This window comes from Phyllobates terribilis, unplaced genomic scaffold (assembly GCF_046119375.1).
Source record: "Phyllobates terribilis strain yellow unplaced genomic scaffold, ASM4611937v1 Scaffold_14__1_contigs__length_39327217, whole genome shotgun sequence".
Taxonomy (NCBI): domain Eukaryota; kingdom Metazoa; phylum Chordata; class Amphibia; order Anura; family Dendrobatidae; genus Phyllobates; species Phyllobates terribilis.
Genome location: NW_027362774.1, coordinates 5,999,226 through 6,011,916, shown reverse-complemented (window position 1 = coordinate 6,011,916; position 12,691 = coordinate 5,999,226).

Below are 12,691 nucleotides of genomic sequence, written 5' to 3'. Positions count from 1 at the left end.
TAGATAGATAGATAATAGATAGATGATAGATAATAGATAGATGATAGATAATAGATGATAGATAATAGATAGATGATAGATAGATAATAGATAGATAGATAATAGATAAATAGATAATAGATAGAAAATAGATAGATAATAGATGATAGATAATAGATAGATAATAGATAGATAATAGATAGATAGATAATAGATAGAAAATAGATAGATAATAGATAGATAGATAATAGATAGATAATAGATAAATAGATAGATAATAGATAGATGATAGATAGATAATAGATAGATAGATAATAGATAGATAGATAATAGATTGAAAATAGATAAATAGATAGATCATAGATAGATAATAGATAGATAATAGATAAATAGATAGATAATAGATATATGATAGATAATAGATAGATAATAGATAGATAGATAATAGATAGATAGATAATAGATACATAATACATAGATAACAGATGATGGATAGATAGATAAATAAGATAAAATAAGTATTTGATACAATAGAAAAACAGAACTTAATATTTGGTACAGAAACCTTTGTTTGCAGTTACAGAGGTCAGACGTTTCCTGTAGCTCTTGACCAGGTTTGCACACACTGCAGCAGGGATTTTGGCCCACTCCTCCATACAGATCTTCTCCAGATCTTTCAGGTTTCGGGGCTGTCGCTGAGCAACATTGAGTTTCATCTCCCTCCAAAGATTTTCTATTGGGTTCAGGTCTGGAGACTGGCCATTCAATACGGTGCTGTTGTCATGTCCCTTTTGCAGAAAATCACGCCCAAAGTATGATGTTTCCCCCATCATGCTTCACGATTGGGATGGTGTTCTTGGGGTTGTGCTCCTCCTTCTTTTTCCTCTAAACACGGCGAGTGGAGTTGACACCAAAAAATTATATTTTGGTCTCATCTGACGACATTACCTTCTCCCATGCCTCCTCTGGATCATCCAGATGGTCACTGGCAAACTTCAAACGGGTCTGGGCATGTGCTGGTATGAGCCACGGGACCTTGCGTGCCCTGCAGAATTTTAATCCATAAAGGTGTAGTGTGTTACTAATGGTAATGTTTGAGACTGTAGTCCCAGCTCTCATCGGGTCATTGACCAAGTCCTCCCATGTACTTCTGGGCTGATTCCTGACCTTTCTCAGAATCATCCTTATACCACAAGGTGAGATCTTAGTTGGAGCCCCAGACCGAGGAAGACTGACAGTTATCTTATGTGTCTTCTATTTTCCAATAATTGTGCCAACAGTTGTTGCCTTCTCACCAAGCTGCTTGCCTATTGTCCTGTAGCCCATCCCAACCTTGTGCAGGTCTACAATTTTGTCCCTGGTGTCCTTAGACAGCTCTTTGGTCTTGATCATGGTGGAGAGGTCGGAGTATGATTTATTGAGTGTGTGGAAATGTGTCTTTTATCCAGGTAACGAGTTCAAACAGGTGCAATTAATACAGGTAATGAGTGCAGAGTAGGAGGACTTCTTACAGAAAAACTAACAGGACTGTGAGAGCCAGAATTCTTACTGGTTGGTCGGTGATCAAATACTAATTTAATGCTATAAAAACGCAAATTAATTATGTAGAAATCATAGATTGTCATTTTTTGATTTTTATGTTTACATTCTGTCTCTCACAGGTGAAGTGTACCTAGAATAAAAATTACAGACCTCTCCATTCTTTGTAAGTGGGAAAACTTGCAAAATCGGGAATGTATCAAATACTTATTTTCCCCACTGTACAGTAAAAGCAATCAGGCGATCACAGGATCAAGGATTGTAAAAAATAAAACTATAAGTTTTTAAAAATAGTAAAATGTTCCAACCATTCACCCCCTCCCTTTTCCCTTATTAAAAATAAAGAAAGGAAAAGAACACAAAAAATATATATTTAGCCCGTAAAAGTCAGACCTATTAAAATATACAATTAGTTAAGCCATATAGTAAACACCAAGATAAATATATACACATAAAGGTAAGAATTGTTTCTTTTGGACACCTCCCCTACCTAAACAATGCAATAAAAAAACAACCCAACATCTTTATCAATAGCACTGAGCTGTGTGGATGTGAATCCAGCTCTAGGATGAGGTAAACACTTGTTAGCAAGCTCAGTATGATCTTTCTGTGTCCCACCCTGCCTGTTTTATCACTCTGCTCCTCACTTCTCCTCCCATCTCTCATCTCCATAGAGTATTAAAGGATTCCTAATCAAACACTTTACATCCACTGATGAGTTTGGAAAAAGGAGAAGAAGAGGCTCATAAGTGGAAAAAGTAGCAGATTTGTCTTATAAGATATATTACAAAGTCTCTTAGAATTGTCTGTACTATTAATTTATATAAAGTTTCGAGAAAGTACAGATGCCATTAATGTGTAATCATAGAATCATAGATTCAGAGACTAGATAGATATAATGAATATATGACCTCCAAAATGGTTATACAATATCACTCGATTCTCATTCACGCCAACAAATTTATTTCACTGATGATCAGTGACAATCAGCGCTGTTATATTTAGCGACTTTTATATATGGCACGATATGAAACTACTAAGCTATGCAGCCGATCACACGGGCGACTGATCACATCTTAAACACTTCACTAATAGTGTGTTTGCCAAATGTAATCTCAAGAAAAAAATACAAGGTTGGAGATGAAACATTGGTTCCCAAACGGTGTCGGTTTCATAAATCCTTCTTAATCAAGCTCCGCTGCTCAGCAAGAGGAATGTAAAAATGAGAGAACGGTTCCAGTCATTCTCCTGGGAGCAGATGAAAGATCCTCAGCAGCTTAAAGAGGAGAGATTCAAATAGAGCGATGGAGACTGAAGAATTCATTTCATAGGTGGAAGGAACTAATTGTGTCCATAAAAAAACTGATTATATGTTTTATTCAAGAGAAAAGAAAAATACTTAACAAGACATCTAAGTAATTGTGCAAAAAAAAAACTAAGCTGATTCTGCGATTAGTGTTCCAGAATATAACTACTATAATACTGCCACCAATATACAAGAATATAACTACTACAATACTGCCCCTATGTATAAGAATATAACTACTATAATACTGCCCCCTATGTGCAAGAATATAACTACTATAATACTGCCCCCTATGTACAAGAATATAACTGCTATAATACTGCCCCCTATGTACAAGAATATAACTGCTATAATACTGCCCCCTATGTACAAGAATATAACTACTATAATACTGCTCCTATGTACAAGAATATAACTACTATAATACTGCCCCCTATGTACAAGAATATAACTGCTATAATACTGCTCCTATGTACAAGAATATAACTACTATAATACTGCTCCTATGTACAAGAATATAACTACTATAATACTGTCCCCCATGTACAAGAAGATAACTACTATAATACTGCTTCTATGTACAAGAATATAACTACTATAATACTGCCACCAATATACAAGAATATAACTACTACAATACTGCTCCTATGTACAAGAATATAACTACTATAATACTGCTCCTATGTACAAGAATATAACTTCTATAATACTGCCCCCTATGTACAAGAATATAGCTACTATAATACTGCTCCTATGTACAAGAATATAACTACTATAATACTGCTCCTATGTACAAGAATATAACTACTACAATACTGCTCCTATGTACAAGAATATAACTACTATAATACTGCCCCCTATGTACAAGAATATAACTTCTATAATACTGCCCCTATGTACAAGAATATAACTACTATAATACTGCCACCAATATACAAGAATATAACTACTACAATACTGCCCCTATGTACAAGAATATAACTACTATAATACTGTCCCCCATGTACAAGAAGATAACTACTATAATACTGCCCCTATGTACAAGAATATAACTACTATAATACTGCCCCTATGTACAAGAATATAACTACTATAATACTGTCCCCTATGTACAAGAATATAACTACGATAATACTGCCCCTATGTACAAGAAAATAACTACTATAATACTGCTCCTATGTACCAGAATATAACTACTATAATACTGCTCCTATGTACAAGAATATAACTACTATAATACTGCTCCTATGTACAAGAATATAACTACTATAATACTGTCCCTATATACAAGAATATAACTACTATAATACTGCTCCTATGTACAAGAATATAACTACTATAATACTGCCCCTATGTACAAGAATATAACTTCTATAATACTGCCCCCTATGTACAAGAATATAACTACTATAATACTGCTCCCATGTACAAGAATATAACTACTATAATACTGCTCCTATGTACAAGAATAAAACTACTATAATACTACCCCCTACGTACAAGAATATAACTATTATAATACTGCTCCTATGTACAAGAATATGACTACTATAATACTGCTCCTATGTACAAGAATATAACTACTATAATACTACTCCCTATGTACAAGAATGTAACTACTATAATACTGCCCCTATGTACAAGAATATAACTACTATAGTACTGCTCCAATGTACAAGAATATAACTACTATAACACTGCCGCTATGTACAAGAATATAACTACTATAATACTGCCCCCATGTACAAGAATATAACTACTATAATACGTCTCCCTATGTACAAGAATATAACTTTTGTAACATACCTGGCGGTGTCCTTGCATAGTGGTCCATCTCCCACTGTGCAAGAGCGCGCACTTGATCTCCAGTCCAGTCTGCTAGCCTGGCTTCCCTCCATGCTGTCTGCTTGCCTCTGTTTCTGCTGCTTAAGGGTGGCGCCCGATCACTTCCTGCTTCTTGTAGCTGCTGCAGGCACACCCCTTGTGCGTCCTCAGCCTATTGCTGTCCGTCACCTGGTATTTAACCTAGCCCCTCCCTGGAATCCATGCCTGAGCATTGTGTTTCATTCAGTGTGCTCTTTCACTCTGAATGTGCCAGGTCCCTTTCTGTGTTTGCTTGCCTGCCTTTCCTGGGGGCTGTATTTCCAGGCCTGTCTGAACTCGCTCCTTGCCTGTTCGTTCCGCCTTCTAGGGGCCGCATACCTAGACCCGCTCCTGTATCTTGTCTGTCCTGTCTGAACACGCTCCTAGCCTGTTCCTGCCACCTTCTAGGGGCTGCATACCTAGACCCGCTCCTGTATCTTGCTACTGTGTCTGTTCTTGTCTGAATACTCTTCTAGCCTGTTTCCTGTTTTTCTCTATGTCCGTACCTTTCCTTTTTCTGCAGAGTCTGAACTCGTACCTAACTCCTGTTTGTTGTCACTGTACTTCCGTTTGTGAGTTTGTGGTCCACTCGCTACTTCACTGCAAGTACCCTGTGGGTATCTGGTTCTGCCTTTCCCTTCCTGTCTGTTCCATGTGAACAGAGCCCTGTCCCCTCTGCCCTGCCTCGCTCTCCGCTCCTGCGGTTCTCGCTCTGCTCTGACCCTTTGCTCGCTGCTCCGGCAGTCTCGCTTTGCTCTGACCCTTTGCTCGCTGCTCCGGCAGTCTCGCTCTGCTCTGACCCTTTGCTCGCTGCTCCAGCAGTCTCGCTCTGCTCTGACCCTTTGCTCGCTGCTCCGGCAGTCTCGCTCTGTTCTGACCCTTTGCTCGCTGCTCCGGCAGTCTTGCTCTGCTCTGACCCTTTGCTCGCTGCTCCGGCAGTCTCGCTCTGCTCTGACCCTTTGATCGCTGCTCCGGCAGTCTCGCTCTGCTCTGACCCTTTGCTCGCTGCTCCGGCAGTCTCGCTCTGCTCTGACCCTTTGCTCGCTGCTCCGGCAGTCTCGCTCTGCTCTGACCCTTTGCTCGCTGCTCCGGCAGTCTCGCTCTGCTCTGACCCTTTGCTCGCTGCTCCGGCAGTCTCGCTCTGCTCTGACCCTTTGCTCGCTGCTCCGGCAGTCTCGCTCTGCTCTGACCCTTTGCTCGCTGCTCCGGCAGTCTCGCTCTGCTCTGACCCTTTGCTCGCCGCTACGGCAGTCTCGACCTGCTCTACTCTTGCTCACCGTTCCAGGCGGCCTCGTCCTGCTCTACTCTTGCTCACCGCTCCAGGCGGCCTCGTCCTGCTCTACTCTCGCTCACCGCTCTAGGCGGCCTCGTCTTGCCCTGCTCTCGCTCACTACTCTGGGCGGTCTCACTCTGCTGTGTTTGTCCGCCACATCTGTGGTTATGTTCCTGAGTTCCAGTGTGTACTGGGTCCTATCCCGCCTGTGTTTCAACCTGCTAGTGCCTCCCTGTCTGCACTCTAGCCATGCTTGCCTGTACCCCCCTGCCTGCATACCCGCCTGCCTGCATACGAGTCGTGCCTGCCTATACCCACCAGTCTGTGTGCCAGCCTAACCTGTCTGTTCCTTTATTCCCCTGTGTGGGTCAACAGCCGTGTCTGGGGTCTGTCCTGGAGTAGCACCTGGTCCCTCTGCTCGGTTCCTCCTTGGTGCACTGGCGTCGTATGCCGTTGTGCAACCCTGGTCGGATCGAGTGAATACTTAGTTACGCCCCTCCAGGCATTCACTCTCCGGCACAGTCCAGTGGAATCACTACATATACACTCACACGCTGCTCAGCCCAGGCGTGTGCATTACACTTTTATAATACTGCTCCTATGTACAAGAATGTACCTACTATAATACTGCTCCTATGTCCAAGAATATAATTACTATAATACTGCCCCCTATGTACAAGAATATAACTACTATAATACTGCTCCTATGTACAAGAATATAACTACTATAATACTGCTCCTATGTACAAGAAAATAACTACTATAATACTGCTCCTATGTACAAGAATATAACTACTATAATACTGCTCCTATGTACAAGAAAATAACTACTATAATACTGCTCCTATGTACAAGAATATAACTACTATAATACTTCCCCTATGTACAAGAATGTACCTAATATAATACTGCCCCTATGTCCAAGAATATAATTACTATAATACTGCCCCCTATGTACAAGAATATAACTACTATAATACTGCTCCTATGTACAAGAATATAACTACTATAATACTGCTCCTATGTACAAGAAAATAACTACTATAATACTTCCCCTATGTACAAGAATGTACCTAATATAATACTGCCCCTATGTCCAAGAATATAATTACTATAATACTGCCCCCTATGTACAAGAATATAACTACTATAATACTGCTCCTATGTACAAGAAAATAACTACTATAAAACTGCTCCTATGTACAAGAATATAACTACTATAATACTGCTCCTATGTACCAGAATATAACTATTATAATATGTCTCCCTATGTACAAGAAAATAACTTTTATAATACTGCTCCTATGTACAAGAATATAACTACTATAATACTGCTCCTATGTACAAGAATATAACTACTATAACACTGCCCCCTATGTACAAGAATATAACTACTATAATACTGCTCCTATGTACAAGAATATAACTATTATAATACGTCTCCCTATGTACAAGAAAATAACTTTGATAATACTGCTCCTATGTACAAGAATATAACTACTATAATACTGCCCCTATGTACAAGAATATAACTACTATAATACTGCCCCTTTGTCCAAGAATATAACTACTATTATACTGCCCCTATGTCCAAGAATATAACTACTATAATACTGCCCCCTATGTACAAGAATACAGCTACTATAATACTGCTCCTATGTACAAGAATATAACTACTATAATACTGCTCCTATGTACAAGAATATAACTACAATAATACTGTCCCCTATGTACAAGAATATTACTACTATAATACTGCTCCTATGTACAAGAATAAAACTACTATAATACTGCTCCTATGTGCAAGAATATCACTACTATAATACTGCTCCTATGTACAAGAATATACAGTAACTATTATAATACGTCTCCCTATATACAAGAAAATAACTTTTATAATACTGCTCCTATGTACAAGAATATAACTACTATAATACTGCTCATTTGTACAAGAATTTAACTACTATAATACTGCTCCTACGTACAAGAATATAACTACCATAATACTGCCCCTATGTACAAGAATCATAGGCGGATTATAATGACGACGATCTGGGCTACTGCCCGGGGCCCCGACGCTCCAGGGGGCCCGGGGCTCCAGGGTGTCTATGGCCAGATTGTTCTCATTATATGTGCGGTGCCGCGGCACATACGGGCAGACAGTGGCGGGGGCGGCCCCCAGACCGCTCCCCCAGCAGCGACGCATGGCCGCTGCTTCTTCTTCGGCCGGGTCAGCACTGCAGCAGTTAACTTCCCTGTGCTGGCCCGGCCGCGTCACAGCTAGGAGACACGGCCCTGTGCGCGGCCTTGTCTGCTAGCTGTGACTTCACGCAGTGCGCACCCGGCCTGCCCTGCTGCACCGGAAAAAAGTAGGAAGACTGGAGCCGAGCCGGGGGATGGTGAGTGTGTGTGTCTGTGAGTGCGTGCAGGCAGATATCATTGTGTGATGTCTGTTTATATGTATTTTTGTGTTTCAAATGTGTTTATGCGTGTATGTATATGTCTGTATATGTTTGTGTGCGTGCGTGACTGCGTGCGGCCTCCTGCTGAGTATAGATGGTGCCGTGCGGCCTCCTGCTGTCTCTGGGGGGGCGCCGTGCAGCCTCCCGCTGTGTATAGATGGCGCCGTGCGGCCTCCCGCTGTGTATAGATGGCACCATGCGGCCTCCCGCTATGCATAGATGGCGTCGTGCGGCCTCCCGCTGTGTATAGATGGCGCCGTGCGGCCTCACGCTGTGTATAGATGGCGCCGTGCGGCCTCCTGCTGTGTATAGATGGCTACGTGAGGCCTCCTGCTGTGTATAGATGGCTACGTGCGGCCTCCTGCTGTGTATAGATGGCTACTTGCGGCCTCCCGCTGTGTATAGATGGCTACGTGCGGCCTCCCACTGTGTATAGATGGCTACGTGCGGCCTCCTGCTGTGTATAGATGGTTACGTGCGGCCTCCTGCTGTGTATAGATGGCTACATGCGGCCTCCTGCTGTGTATAGATGGCTACGTGCGGCCTCCTGCTGTGTATAGATGGCTACATGCGGCCTCCTGCTGTGTATAGATGGCTACGTACGGTTTCCCGCTGTGTATAGATGGCTACGTGCGGCCTCCTGCTGTGTATAGATGGCTACGTGCGGCCTCCCGCTGTGTATAGATGGCTATGTGCCGCCTCCTGCTGTGTATAGATGGCTACGTGCGGCCTCCCGCTGTGTATAGATGGCTACGTGCGGCCTCCTGCTGTGTATAGTTGGCTGGCTACGTGCGGTCTCCTGCTGTGTATAGATGGCTACGTGCGGCCTGCTGCTGTGTATAGATGGCTATGTGCCGCCTCCTGCTGTGTATAGATGGCTACGTGCGGCCTCCCGCTGTGTATAGATGGCTACATGCGGCCTCCTGCTGTGTATAGTTGGCTGGCTACGTGCGGTCTCCTGCTGTGTATAGATGGCTACGTGCGGCCTCCCGCTGTGTATAGATGGCTATGTTCCGCCTCCTGCTGTGTATAGATGGCTACGTGCGGCCTCCCGCTGTGTATAGATGGCTACGTGCGGCCTCCCGCTGTGTATAGATGGCTACATGCGGCCTCCTGCTGTGTATAGTTGGCTGGCTACGTGCGGTCTCCTGCTGTGTATAGATGGCTACGTGCGGCCTGCTGCTGTGTATAGATGGCTACGTGTGCTCAATATTGAGTCATACAATTAATGTAAGGCTATGTGCCCACGATGAGGAAATGCTCCGGATTTTTTTTGAGCGTTTCTGCATCTCCCTGGCAGAATAAAACATGCGGATTGTACATGCGGATTGTGCATGCGGATTGTACATTGCGGATTGTACATGCGGATTGTACATGCGGATTGTACATGCGTTTTTCCTGCCAGGGACATGCTGATTGACAAGCGATTTTAGCATCACTTGGAAAGTGCTTGACAACTTAGTCACACTATATAAATCCATGCAACCGGCATATATAGTGTGACCGTATAAGAATGGTAAAAAATAAATGTATAATTACCTTCTGATGGCCTGCCGACGTCAGCGGTCGCGTGACCCGTCACATGACTAAATGACGTCATGGCAGGTCCTTTTCAGACCATCGCGAGCTGCCGGCAAGCCAGGGCGCATCGGATAAAGACACCGGGGGCCATCAGAAGGTAAGTATGATATTTATTTTTTTATTTTATTCTTTTTTTACAGGTTCTATGGCACCCGGGTCTGGAGGAGAGTCTCCTCTTCTCCAAACCTGGGTACCATCCGCATATTGAAACGCATGGATTCTACATGTACAGATACAGTGATGCGGATTCCTTGTGTTCCAATGCAAGTCAATGGCGGCGAAAACGCCGCGCTTCCGCAAAATAATTAGTAGTGCTGCAGATTTTTCCGCAATGATAATCCGCAGCGGAAATTTCCGCAGCATGTGCACACCACATGCGGATTATCATTGGGGGACATGGCAAAACTTCTACCAAGCGTTTTTAAGCGTTTCTGCAGCGGAATTGCTTAAAAAACGCATAGTGGGCACACAGTCTAAAAAAAATTATTATAATATTGTGCCAAATTAATTTCACGTGAACTATCACATGATCTATCACAGGGGATCATGTGACATGTCACGTGATACATCAGGTGTGTGTGTGTGTGTGTGTGTGGGTGCGCCTTCTAAACTGCCCAGGGCCCTTGCTACTCTTAATCCACCCCTGACAAGAATATAACTGCTATAATACTGCCCCCTATGTACAAGAATATAACTACTATAAAACTGCCCCTATGTACAAGAATATAACTATTATAATATTGCCTCCTATGTACAAGAATATAACTACTATAATACTGCTCCAATGTACAAGAATATAGCTACTATAATACTGCTTCTATGTACAAGAATATAACTACTATAATACTGCTCCTATGTACAAGAATATGACTACTATAATACTGCTACTATGTACAAGAATATCACTGCTATAATACTGCTCGCTATGTACAAGAATATAACTACTATAATACTGCCCACTATATACAAGAATATAACTGCTATAATAATGCCCCCTATGTACAAGAATATAACTACTATAATACTGCCCCTATGTACAAGAATATAACTACTATAATACTGCTCCTATGTACAAGAATATAGCTACTATAATACTGCCCTTATGTACAAGAATATAACTACTATAATACTGCTCCTATGTACAAGAATATAACTACTATAATACTGCCCCTATGTACCAGAATATAACAACTATAATACTGCCACCAATGTACAAGAATATAACTACTATAATACTGCCCCTATGTACAAGAATATAACTACTATAATACTGCTCCTATGTACAAGAATATAACTATTATAATACTGTCCCCTATGTGGAAGAATATAACTACTATAATACTGCCCCTATGTACCAGAATATAACAACTATAATACTGCCCCCTATGTACAAGAATATAACTACTATAATACTGCTCCCTATGTACAAGAATATAACTACTATAATACTGCTCCTATGTACAAGAATATAACTATTATAATACTGTCCCCTATGTGCAAGAATATAACTACTATAATACTGCCCCTATGAACCAAAATATAACTACTATAATACTGTCCATTATGTACAAGAATATAACTGCTATAATACTGCCCCTATGTATAAGAATATAACTACTATAATACTGCCCCCTATGTACAAGAACATAACTACTATAATACTGCCCCTATGTACAAGAATATAACTACTATAATACTGTCCCCTATGTACAAGAATATAGCTACTATAATACTGCTCCTATGTACAAGAATATAACTACTATAATACTGCTCCAATGTACAAGAATATAGCTACTATAATACTGCTTCTATGTACAAGAATATAACTACTATAATACTGCTCCTATGTACAAGAATATTACTACTATAATGCTGCTTCTATGTACAAGAATATGACTACTATAATAATGCCCACTATATACAAGAATATAACTGCTATAATAATGCCCCCTATGTACAAGAATATAACTACTATAATACTGCCCCTATGTACAAGAATATAACTACTATAATACTGCTCCTATGTACAAGAATATAGCTACTATAATACTGCCCCTATGTACAAGAATATAACTACTATAATACTGCTCCTATGTACAAGAATATAACTACTATAATACTGCCCCTATGTACCAGAATATAACTATAATACTGCCACCTATGTACAAGAATATAACTACTATAATACTGCCCCTATGTACAAGAATATAACTACTACAATACTGCTTCTATGTACAAGAATATAATTATTATAATACTGTCCCCTATGTGCAAGAATATAACTACTATAATACTGCCCCTATGTACCAGAATATAACAACTATAAAACTGCCCCCTATGTACAAGAATATAACTACTATAATACTGCTCCCTATGTACAAGAATATAACTACTATAATACTGCTCCTATGTACAAGAATATAACTATTATAATACTGTCCCCTATGTGCAAGAATATAACTACTATAATACTGCCCCTATGTACCAGAATATAACTACTATAATACTGTCCCTTATGTACAAGAATATAACTGCTATAATACTGCCCCTATGTATAAGAATATAACTACTATAATACTGCCCCCTATGTACAAGAACATAACTACTATAATACTGCCCCTATGTACAAGAATATAACTACTATAATACTGTCCCCTATGTACAAGAATATAGCTACTATAATACTGC